General features: G+C 35.5%; 1 protein-coding gene across 3 annotated transcripts in view; it reads right to left on the reverse strand.

The window, feature by feature from the left end:
- LOC107702945 (zinc finger and BTB domain-containing protein 20-like) overlaps positions 1-13,110 on the reverse strand; it is a 51,521-nt gene that overhangs the window by 26,028 nt on the left and 12,383 nt on the right. Inside the window, exon 1 of one of the 3 annotated variants that reach the window (XM_016505413.1) lies at positions 10,423-10,582. The exons of the other annotated variants lie outside the window; for them this stretch is intronic. The gene's annotated coding sequence lies outside the window, so the exon portion shown is untranslated. Of the gene's footprint in view, positions 1-10,422; positions 10,583-13,110 lie in introns of those variants that run through there. 3 annotated transcript variants of the gene reach the window in all.

The raw sequence follows: 13,110 nt of genomic DNA on the forward strand, positions 1-13,110 counted from the left end.
TCACAGCACACACTGGCCCAGCTAACCAATCACAACACACACTGGCCCAGCTAACCAATCACAACACACACTGGCTGGCCCAGCTAACCAATCACAGCACATTTCGTATTTCAGAAGGCGGGCTTTCATTTGATACAGGAACTATTCGAGTTGTTCATGCCAGACTGGGGAGAAAGGTGTTGTAATAATGTAAAATATGTGAACAATAATGTGTTTTTCGAACAACCTAGTATGAGAGCCTGTTCTAGTACACCCCCAAAACAAAATCAAGACTTGTAAAAGAGCATAATAGGACCCCTTTAATACATTGTAGTGCTTGATTTTAAACTACATTTCTGATATTGTATTTGATATTGAATTGCCACCTGATGTTCACTGTAAATATTATTAATTAAATAATAAAGCAGGCTACTTTATAAATACATTAGATGATCTGTCCAGCGGACTGTTTGACAAAACATCAAGTACTCATGACAGTGACCCCAATCCATCCACCATCATTCCCGCCAGATGCTGATGTTAAAAGACACTGATTTGACAGACACTAATTCTGATAGGCCTGATGTTAGCACTGATGTTAGCATTGCCACAGCTGTCGCAGGTAAACGAGGTTTTCTTGCAATCTCACCTTAATTATCTTGTGATTGCAATAAAACAGTTATTTTGTTGTGATATCGCCATTCAATTTGGACCTGGACGCCTTCATCTCTACACCGGGCAGTTATTAAATTTATGATGCCGATGGCACAGACACCAACGTGCATGTGACACCAATCCCATTCACAAAGCACAAGATTTTCTTGCAATAAAATTACCTTGTGAGAAAACAACTTTTTATTAAGTTTCATAGCTTTTACCAAAACCGAGTCTAAAAATAGCTCACTTGTCAGCTTACTGTACAATTAACATTTTATGAAGAAAACTGTCAGTAGTGCTCTCATGTGCAAACTAGTTTTTAGCACGTTGCTATGCGGTTGCTAGGGGGTTCTGGGTAGTTGCTTACTGCCAAAAGAGCCCAGCCACGTCTCTATGATATTCTGGTCTCTAGATAAGGGTCAGATCCCTCTGTTGTAAGATTCTCCAAGAAGTACCCTTCAGCATAAAAAGAGTACTTGTGTACTTATTACAGAAATATTATATTGAAAAATACATACTTAAGTGCAAACTGAATATAATGGTTTCAGACACTTTTTTGCATGTTAAATGCAATTTAGCTAAAATGCAATTAGCTGAAATGTTTTGACCCAAATAAGTAGGACTTAAGTACATCTTTATATGTATTTTCATAATTACTTCTGTTGTCTTTGAAATATGGTTAAAGTGTACTGCTGAATGTACTGACATGCATTTATTATAAACTAAAAATATACTTTGATGTTATTTCTATTGAAACATGCCATGTATTTAAATATATTTGTAATTATGAACTTGCAATTTAGTACTTAATTTAGTATTTAAAATTATAACTTTTATTTTTTATTAAGTACATAGATATGTAAATGTATTTGTAGTATACTTAGCATGAAACAAATGTATTTCAAATGCATTTTAGTATATTTATTTTTCTCTAGGGACACTACAGTTTTAAACTGCATTTTAAATTAAAACATTCAATTTTACATTACAAAGTGCACTTTTCAAACATGTATTAAAGTGTGTTAAGAAACACAGTCACTCTTTAAGCACACCTAAATCTACGCTTTGTAACCTTTGGCCCATTAGCAGTTAAGGCATATTAGGAACATTGTTTTGGTTATTACGGTTAATATGGCTTGAGGCACTGTGCCCATGATTACAGATGTGAATCTCACTAACAACATCAAAACTCCCCCAATAATGACAAAAGACAGATATCCAAAAAAGCATGTCTTATAAGCAGGTGAGTAGCAAATATGCCGCTGTTGTTTTGACTTGTTTTAAAATAACATTACAAAAGTTTGGCCACAGTAACATTAGACATTGATTGCAATTCATATCACAGAAAGTGAAACAGTAGAAAACTATTTAAACTTGCAAAGGCTACAGACGAAAGCACTAACCGGTTTAGAAATTAGTATTCTTACCAACATGATTGCTGTTTTATGAACCTAGTCAATGCTCAGCACATATGATGCCATATATATATATATATATATATACACACACACACACTTTTTTTTTACTTCAAGCTACTATATCACCTTCCACTGCATATAGCCTAGTTGTAGCCTGATCTTTTTTTCTTTAGTTACAGATATGACGTAAACAAGTGCAGACAAATTACGCTTATTCAGATTCCTGGTAAATCCATCCCACCAGCTCTAAAATATAAATATTATTATAGGCTTACCAATGTGAAAACAAGATGGTTTTATGATGTACTTGCTCATTTTTTTTACATTTTGTTATTTTCGAATTAAAAAAGTTACACAGTGTACCATTTAATGGCCTCTTATTTATTTAATTAATATATGCAAGTACATTTTTTTTTAGATTTGAAGTGCGCTACAAGTGTGCATTTAATACAATTAAGCACTTCTTTTTCAGATTAAATCATTTGAGTAATTCCAACCACTTAAACAAGTAATATCATGCCTCTTGCTAACAAGCCGCACAATCATTCATGTTCATATATATATATATGATGCATGTTTTAGGGGTGGGCAATATACCTGTGTTGGACATGATTAACCGGTTACATGCTCACTTGATGTTGCTGTGCTACGTGGTCAAAAAACATATAGTTTGCACACGTTTTTAAATAGTGCGGTTTAAAAAAAAGTGATTTAAGCCGTTGAAATGCAATCAGCAGCGAAAGATAACTCATATGGCTGTATGAAGACGGTGCTCATAGAGCATGCGAGTATCGAGTTATTTTGGCCGCTTTATAGGCCTTGAACGGTTAAATACACACACAGCAAAGTAGGTCACAGCTGAGAAAGAAAACACATGTGTTACAGTATATTGGATCCGGGAAGCTCTTAAAGTGACAGCAGTCTAGTATGTCATTCATGTTAATCAAACAACAAGAGAGAGAAAATCTCTCACTGCTCTTGACTAAATCACTTTTGTAACTTTTAATAAGAGGAACTATATATTTAATTGACACAGTGAAGAATATGCAGTGTTTTTATTGATTACTTTACACAATGTATGTAGCATTTCTTATTTATTTGTTCTACTGTATTTGTTTTCGTCCTATCGCATGCAATTAATTATTCTTATTTTATCGCTGACTGTTTATTTGTTTTCACTGAGCTTGATTTTTTTTTTTTTAATTTAGGTGACAAAAATGATGAAATTTCTATGGTATCAAAAATGTTGATATCACAAAGAACTTATAACTATATCGTGATATATATCGTTACCGTGAAATAAAATTACTCATATTGTGATATAAGATTTTGGTCTTATCGCCCACTCCTAATATGTCATACTATTTATGCACAGGTTTTATAAAATTATCATATTTTTGCTTTCATTTTGCCCAACATTGCAATGTGCTATTTTGCAAACACTGTAGCTGTAATGTTGTTATTCATATCATCACCATAAGAACACTCATTCATTGACAACAGCGTGGTAACGAAACCCCAAAAGGTGACGAATTAACGCTAATGTAGTCTAAAATACATACTGTACTGCATATATTGTGTGCGCATCCTTTTGATCAACATCCACGCTGCCAGAATATATGCATACGAATATAAATGGCAGAGAAGAGAGGCCATGATCAAAGCCATGTTCTCGGTATAAAAAGGTGCTTTGTCTATACCATGCAGCATGACAAACAGTGCAGACAATGAATACTTCATGCATATTGATACGGGAAGAGGAGGTAAACGTTTCTTGATAAACACGCACACACATGCGTGCAACAAGACTTTAATAAAAGGAGCTCATTAGGGCACGTAGTATGAAGATCTTTCAAAAGCTTTATAGGGGTATATTAGATATAAAAGCTTCACAAAACACTCCATTAGCCTCTTGAATATTTCCTATATATATTTTGTGAAGTGTAACACTACATACTAAGTGGCTGCCCACTTTTTTGGTGGCCTTGGTTTTGCAAGTATTTTTCTGGATTCCAAAAAATTCTTCAGAAAAGAGTCCCAAGCCTTGAACCAAACCATTCAGCTCTGAAATGAAGCACAACATGACCAACTATGATTTGAAGCACAAAAGTATGAAAATCAGAACAAAAGTCATAACTGCGTATTTAATTAACTCTTATCGCATGAAGCATTGTGAATGACATCCTTTAATCAAAGACGACAGTGCAATATAAAATGATTGAGTTATAGTATATTGATTATAAGAAAATAAAAAACGGTATTAGTTATTAATTATTATTTCTGTAAGTTTGCCCCTGTGAAAAAAAAGAGCATTTAATTGTATTGAATGTGCACTTGCAGTGTACTTCAAACCTTAAAAGGATATTGAAAAAAAAAATACTGAAGATAATATAATATTAATCAAACAAAAAGCCACTTAAGTGCACTTGAAGAGAATTAACGTTTCATGACTGTTTCTTATCGCACATGTACATTAAAAAGTACACATTGTATTAAGGTCACATTTAAAGTTTGGCATGCTGTAAAAGAGCACACTTATTCTTCTGAGCACATGCATAGCACTTGATTTTAACTATAATGTTTTTTGAAGTAAATTTTTAAATGTACTAAATTGCAACTTCATCATTACAACTGTGTAATTGCAAATATATTTACATATGACATGCAAGTTTCAATAGCGTTAAAGTCACTTAAGAGAGTCTGCATATTCCTGCCTCACACACACAGACACATGCAGAAATTAGACTATAAATACATACAATACTGTACAGCTTCTGAATACATTGTATAGTTTTTGTAAATGTTGAGAAAATAATTATTTACACTTTCTTTCTCTCTACTATCTTCTATCTTTGTATATTTCTTTTAATTTATGACATATTCTATGTGAAATGCTTCTTTTATGATGTATTTGTATGCCCTTTATTTGTTGCTGATACTGTTTGCTGATGCACGGTGGTACGAGGAACTAAGGTAAACATTTCACTACATTACATCACATGAATGTCAAATTCATGTGACAGATAAAGAACTTTGAACCTCGAAAGTCTATTTTAGTTTAACGAAAATGCTTGTGTGCATTCAGCAGTACACTTTAACCATATTTCAACAGAACACAATAGAAGTAATTATCAAATTATATATGAGAGTGTACTTAAGTCCTAGGGTCAAAGAAACACTCTAAAGTGCATTTGATATAAATTTAAACTATAATGCATTTTCATTTATTTGCAATTAACATGAAATTATGTGTCAGAAAACATTGCATTCAGTTTGCACCCGAGTATCTTCTTTTATATATATATATATATATATATATATATATATAGATAGATAGATAGATATATAGATAGATAGATAAGTAGGCTACTTTTTTTAGTAAGCTAAATTGTTTTGTTTTTTTCACAAGGGTATAGCAAAATATTTAGATATATACAAAGAGTAGTAGAGTAGTTTGAGAGTATAATGAGGCCAACTCGATTATATAATTTGCTTTTAATTTTGAGTTGTTGTTTTTGTTTGTTTTTTTACTTATGTAAAGGCTTAGTTGCACTTGTTACATTGCCACAAGCTTTGCATAACGGAACTTCAAAAATAATGACTGTTTTCTTACAGGTTTCCAGAACGACCCCCATCTGCCAACAGAGAATCCATGCATGCGGCTACGCCAGACAGGTAGGGCGATTAAAACAAACCAAACAATGTTTTAAAAGCATTACAGAGCCACAGCGTTTGTAGTTGTCTCTGCATATTAAGCACGGATAGAAGAAAGTATGTTAAAGACATTTTAAAATGAATGGGACTTTACTTTGGGAACCTACTGTATTGATGCAGTGACACCATTTCTATAATTCTGGGACACGCTGGAGATCTGAGATGAGTTTTGTAGTTTCTCTCATAAACATCGCCGGAATATCAGAGTGATTGCAGGTGAAATTAGGTGCAAGGAAACTGAACGTCAAGAATTGCTCCCAGAGATCACCCACACACACACACACACACACACACACACGAAAAAAACTCCACATTAGCACCCCACTCCACCCCTTCACCACCCTTGTTTTCTCTCTCCCAAAAATCTCTAATCTTAGAAGGGAGTTTTACGACAAAAATACAAACCAAAAAAGACTGGCGGGAGATTACGGGAACGTTTTTTTCCCGTGTGCTCCATGTGGCTCTATACGTCTGTCACTCAGTAACACAAACTGTCAATACGTCCCTAGAGGTCAGTTTGTCTGGAAGACGCTCAGACGGCTGTGCCCTGCTGCAGTGACAAAGAGCACAGGGCGACTGAGGCGAAAGGAAAGAATAATAACAGGCAGAGAGGAAAAGTAAGAAAGCAGCTGAAATTCAGGTTAATCAGAGATGCTTTTTAATGAGGCGGCCATCTCATAAAGCATGCCGTGTGGTGACTGGAAATCATTTTTATCAGGCATGGGGGGAAAACAAAAGACAGAGAGGGAGGCAAGAAAAAGGTGAGGGTGGGGAGTCGGGCAGAGACAAGGAGGGAGGGGGGGGTGTTTCTGGGAAAGGATGTCAAGCATCTGAATAATATAAATCTCAAATATGCAAATGTGACTTACAATGCTCCGCATTAGGTGGTGCCGAGAATTTATTTATAACGCTACCAAACTATATTCGTAAAAAAAAACCTACATAAATATATTAATGCTGCCGAATGCAACGTTGACCTGCTTTCCTTATTCAAATACTAAGTGCTTTTTGATGTCGCGGTGTCCATGCTGTTTGTTTGTAGGTGTTAATAGCCGGCAACACACGGTCTAACATCATATCGCTCTCAGTGAAAATATGTCTAAAAACCACAAAACATAACTTAGAGGAAGCAGGAAAGGAACGAGGCAAGAAGCGAAACTGACAGTGTCTGTCTTGTGCAGATTTTGGCAGCACTTGTGGACAAGAATAATTCAGACCCAATGAATCACTGATACTCGGTGTGACATACTTTCCCTTGCTCGTAGGTTTTAGCCAAGGTCAAAATGACAAAACGTCCTTACTTCACACATGCACGCATGCACCACATGCAACTCTAAGGTCCATATTTTCCGAAATGCTTTGTTTTATCTCGAACGAAATCCACTGAATGCAGAAATCAAACACACTCATTATTATCAGACTGATCAGTTCAATGGTAACACTTTAGTTTAGGGAACAATTCTCACTGTTGCTTATCAGCATGCATATTATTAACATATTGGCTGTTTATTAGTACTTATAAAGCACATATTCTGCATATTCTACATCCATAATCCTACCCAATGCCTAAACTTAACAACTACCTTACTAACTATTAATAAACAGCAATTAGGAGCTTATTGAGGCAAAAGTGTGACCGTTCAGCCCTTTCTATTGATAATTTACTTCATTTTCTATTTTCTAATATTTTTAAAAATAAGTGTTTTTCAAAATCCAGCTATTTTGTGTCACTCTACAATCGCTGTAAAATAATGTACTACACACAGTGGGGTTCAAAACTCGTAAAACACATAGAAAATTTTGGATTGGAAATCTTATATCAACCTAGAAAATAAACAGTAATAAAAGTTTTAAGATTTTGGAAGAACAAAGAAACATTATGATAAATGTGTGACGCTGACAGCATGAATCGTCAGAATTTGCTCAAACCTGTCAGCTTTGCGTGTTGTCATTAAAGCACAAGAGGAGAAATACCAAACACTAAATAACTGTGAATTTCACGTTATTGTTAGAATATATAATTTGTAATGAAAACATTTGTGTTAAATAAATAAATAATAAATAAACAAACAAATAAATAAATAAATAAATAATAATAATTATTATTATTATTAAAATAAATAAAAATAAATAAATAGAAGCCATTTCGCTGGAGCTCATTTGGAGTGTAAATAAGGGCGTCATACTGGTCACATCATCCTCCCTGCTCTCTAGTTATCAGCATTTGCGTTTGAAAAACCATAGAGTTCAGACACTGCTTGTTTGACAGGGTTGATGCAAACACCTGCAAGCGAAACCAGCCAGATAACCATGAACACTATTTCAACCAGTCTTCTCATTCATTCTCCATTCATACCATTAGTCAAGTCAACGGTACACTCGCAGAAAAAAATGTGCAAAAATTGTCCCTTCAGGGCTACAACATCTTGTCACTGGGAAAATTCACTTAAAGGCACATCTTTGTACCTTATTTACCCCCAAAAGGTGCATAGCAGTTCCTTAAGGGTAAATACTACTATAGGGTACTAATATGCTCTTTTTAGGGGTAAATAAGGTACAAAGGTGTTCCTTTAAAGGCATTTTCGGGGTGACAAGATGTTGTAGAATTGATGCACATTTTTTTCTGATAGTATATAAGTTACTACATAACCATGAGCATTACAATACTCGTATCCAGGGGCGAACTTAGTGATTTGGGGGCCGCAAGCAAATTTCAGGTATGGGGCCCCAACACAATAACTATGTGCTCTTTTAGGCCTAACCCTTATTTTGCTCGCTCTCTCTCTCTCATAGTTTAAAGTTTATTTACCTCTTCACAACTTAAGTAGATAATTAGTCAACCTGATGCTGTTTTAAAGCCATATTAGGCTACCTTATTTTTATTTTTTTTCGGATCACAAAAGAAGACATTATTAAAAAAAATGATTTTAATGAATTGTAACCTTCTTCAATATTTTTATGCTTCAAATGTCATAAAATTATCCCATGCAACTCGTTCCGTATTCCAAGTGTTCTTAAGGGGTTTGCCGAGAAACAAATCGAAAATGTAATCTATTAACAAGCGAAAGTCTCCAGTCATTGCATTAGCAGCAGTTCGCGCCGGTGCGCAAAGAAAAAGCACACAAGCGAGTCATTTTGAAACATCAAGACAAATAAAATCCTGACACGAAACACAAAACTTTCTTTCTCTGAGGTTAATATATCCGTTCTGAGACAGTCAGCCTAGAAAGTGCGCTCCCTCTATAATCACTAAAAACTGTCTAAAAGCACTTCAGTTCATCGCGATCTCACGACGTCCCGTTAATCAATGAATCTCTCTGCATCGCACAATCAATCTCTTATTTACATCGTATCTACACGTTGTTATAATGAGAGGATTCGCGAGCTTGCAGAACTCGGCACTGGACAAAAACTCAGCGTTTTGAGCAGTGAGTGAACATCTGACGCTCTCCAGAACACCAAAACACACTGGAGCGTTTGCCAGATATGTTTCGCCAATATCAGATGGGGCCCCCTGAATCCCAAGGGCCCTAAGCGGCCGTTTATCTCGCTTAATGGTTAAATCCGCCCCTGCTCGTATCACTAAACAGCCCTGTAAAACTCAACTTACTTGCAATTTATAAATTAGATGATAGTATGCCATCAAAACATCCTTGATGAAAGAATAACTAAATGATCAATCAATCTCAGGATTTAATTACGTTTGGTTCAATTGCGTGAACCCTACAGTCAGGTTTGCATTAAAAACACCTACACACCGAAACATGCAGCAAAATGCTGTTGCCATTTGTGGAAAATAATAACTACATACATTAAGAAATACTGTTTTGTATCATTTTTTATATTTATTGTTAAGAAGTGGTGACATTTAAATCAAGGGAAAGATTTATATCCCAACAACAGGCAGAGAATTATCTCTACATTTTGAAAAGGCTCCTCATGTTCCTTAGTCAATCTGAAATCAACACACACACACACACACACACACACACACACACACATCATGAGATATTAGTAACACTGGCTGCACACACACTCTCTGTCGAGGTGATGGTAAACTCTGCCTTAGGTTAGAGGAGTAAATGATGTTAGCATTTAAATGCAGACCAGATTCCATGAGAATACACAAAGACAGACAGTCCTAATGAATAAAATATCACTTTTGTCTTTTCTTTTGTCTATTTTTGGTCATGATTTTGTACAATACAAACATTCCTTAGCAAGCTAAAACAACGGACTGTTACCGGTCGCTGAATGCGATGGCAAAATATGTGCCGTCCTCCTGACGGCATTCATCATTCATTATTTATTCATTTATTTAGCAAGCGTTCATTTCGAGTTGAATAGACGGCTTCACTAAATGTAGAGCAACTGCTTTTGGGAACCCTTTTAACGGGCAACAAATGCACAAACTGAGTACAGGATGCACATTAATGTAGCAAAAAATAAATAAATAAATAAAAGAGTTTGTGATTGTTTGCAGAGAAAGTCGTTTGCTTTTACACCAAGCTGAAAATATTTAAAGCATTCAAATGCAAAACGTGAGAAGCAGAATTCCTACATAAAACAAGAATATCACTCGTTTCTAAAGCACACAAATAATGTCACGAACAAATGCGGGGAAAAAACAACAACCCATGTTAAACATCCTGACCTGTTCAGACTGATCCCCAGTGAGCGACTCTTTGTGCATTTTAAATGCATAAAATATGTTTGCTGATTTACATGAAAACCATACTCTTCAACCCTCTACTGCTTTGTCGTCTTCTCAGAGTCTGATTTCTCAAATGTGATTCCGGCACGTGAAAAACAAGGAAGTAAAATACAGCGAGTCGAATGCCTGCACTTCCTTTACAACAACACGCCAGGCCTGACCTGAAACGACCCCGCGCTCTTTAGGCAAAGTGCCAAGAAAGTCTTCTGAAGAGAAGCGTAAATTGTGTGTTGATGGCCTTTTGCCATCTAATCATAAAGTTATGCATGCTCCTGTTTTATCTGAAGCTCTTGTTCTTGTTTGGATGTCAAATCAGTCCTACTCCGCTGTTTTATAATATAGTTTACCATTCGACTTTAAGCTTTGGTCTGGGATACTTCTGATTTTTACAATCGATTTGCTAAAACACAGTATAGATGGTTTTTATTTTTATCTTTTAGGTTTATTTGTTCATTGACATTTGTGTTTATGAATATCACAAACGGTAAATGGCACTTCTGAGTCACAACATATTAACAATCACATTTCTCCTGCTTTTGTGCATATTACTGCTAATTGGCTTACCACGTACTGGTATTCAATCAAATGCCATAAACACATGTTAGCAGCTTATAGACATACACCCATATGATTACCACCCATAGAGTCTCTGAAGGACCTACTATTGTAGGTTTTGAATCAACAGTGCATTTATTTTGCTTTATTTGAAATATCAACACCAGAGCATGAACATAGATCACATAGCTCTGTTTTTCTGTGATGTTTACTGTGCCTCCTTTCAAACGAGACTCACATTATACTCTGTATATATGAGAATTACTTGCACAAATTTATTATAGCCTGTTGAAAATCCACAAACATGCAAGCTCATATATTCAATTGTGCTGATGTTGTGCATAATGTTCCCATTTTTTTGTAAACTATATCATGCAATTGATTCAAAAGGTCCTTCTTACATATTAGCGATATTGGGATCTAGAGATTTTGCTTGCTTGAAATATGACACATATTTTCCAAATAACACATTAAATACACTTGAAAACATCAATTTGAATAAATATCTCAAGCATCACACACTTGGGAAATAACTAATTCCATACCATTTGCCCCCTTCATTAAAGTGTAAATCCCTATGTTAAATATATTAGTCATTATGCATATTTTCCCATTTTAATGCAACTCTTCAGTCATTTTTAGTAACTGTAGTCATACTGCATTATGTTTTTTTGTGTAAAATTGTAAAGGAAAATAGGAGGAGTGAAAAAGAGCCCTGTGACAGCCGTTTTTCTATGCCGATTTAACCAAATATATCACAAAGATATTTTCGAGACGGAACATTTGACTGTTCATGTGACGGTCTTCAAAATTATTCGAACCCTGAAGCAGATATTGGTACAATTACAGTCTTATCATGTCGGTACAGATGTCCATGGCAACTGCCAAATTAAAAAAAAAGAAAAAAAAAATCATAGCATGAGCAAAAAGGGGGATAGCCGGGTAAAAACAAGAAGTCATGAGAATCCTTAATAAGATCAGATAGTGATTCAGTGACTAGTGCTTTGGGTCTTTCTCCACACATCACACTCCACCCAATCTGCAGCATCAGTCCCTCTCTGAATGCCGTCAATGTTTAGATTAGGGCTGTCATGATTCCTCGATTAAGTTTGAGTACTCGATTATAAAAACAAAACAAAAAATTGATTGCGTTTTGCCGTGTCGATTAATCGGCAAAATACCGGAAGTGGTGCATTTCACGGACAAGAATCCATGAAACGCATTATTAGACCGTTTTCTAAGGCTGCACAAAATATTAAAACCATTTAAAAATCATAATTAGTGCTATTATGAATTCAACAAGTCTGTGATTCAATGAAATGAACATATGCGCTGCGGGTTTAACCTGTGCTTTATTTCTATGCGTGCCGGTCACGGCTCGGTTCACATTAAACGCTGCTCCGCACAAACAGTCATCATTTACATACATCTCTGCATATGCTGTGAGTCTGAGTATAACGGTCATCTGAGAACATGTGCACCATTCTGTCAGATTTATAAGGCGGACAAGTCTGTGATTCAATGAAATAAACATATGCGCTGCGGGTTTAACCTGTGCTTTATTTCTATGCGTGCCGGTCACGGCTCGGTTCACAGTAAACGCTGCTCCGCACAAACAGTCATCATTTACATACATCTCTGCATATGCTGTGAGTCTGAGTATAACGGTCATCTGAGAACATGTGCACCATTCTGTCAGATTTATAAGGCGGATCATTTAGAAACCTGCGCCAACACAGGAAAATACATCATTATTTTTCTAAATATGCGAACTGTTCATCGCGACTTCAAAACAAAAGTTTAACCCTCGCTCTGAGTTTGCATGTTCTGATGTCCATAATATTCAAGAAATTACAGCGGCTGTATCATTTCCGTCATAAAGAAGTGGCCAAATATTAAAGATTAAGTGGACATTTGAATTAAATGTAGTTTAGTCAATATTAAAGGGGTCATATGATGCGATTTCAATTGTTCCTTTCTCTTTGGAGGGTTACAAGCTCTTGGTGCATAAAGAAGATCTGTAAAGTTGCAAAGACTAAAGTCTCAAATCCAAAGAGATATTCTTTATAAAAG

The sequence above is a fragment of the Sinocyclocheilus anshuiensis genome, unplaced genomic scaffold, assembly GCF_001515605.1.
Source record: "Sinocyclocheilus anshuiensis isolate Anshui unplaced genomic scaffold, SAMN03320099.WGS_v1.1 scaffold238, whole genome shotgun sequence".
NCBI classification, from domain to species: Eukaryota; Metazoa; Chordata; class Actinopteri; order Cypriniformes; family Cyprinidae; genus Sinocyclocheilus; species Sinocyclocheilus anshuiensis.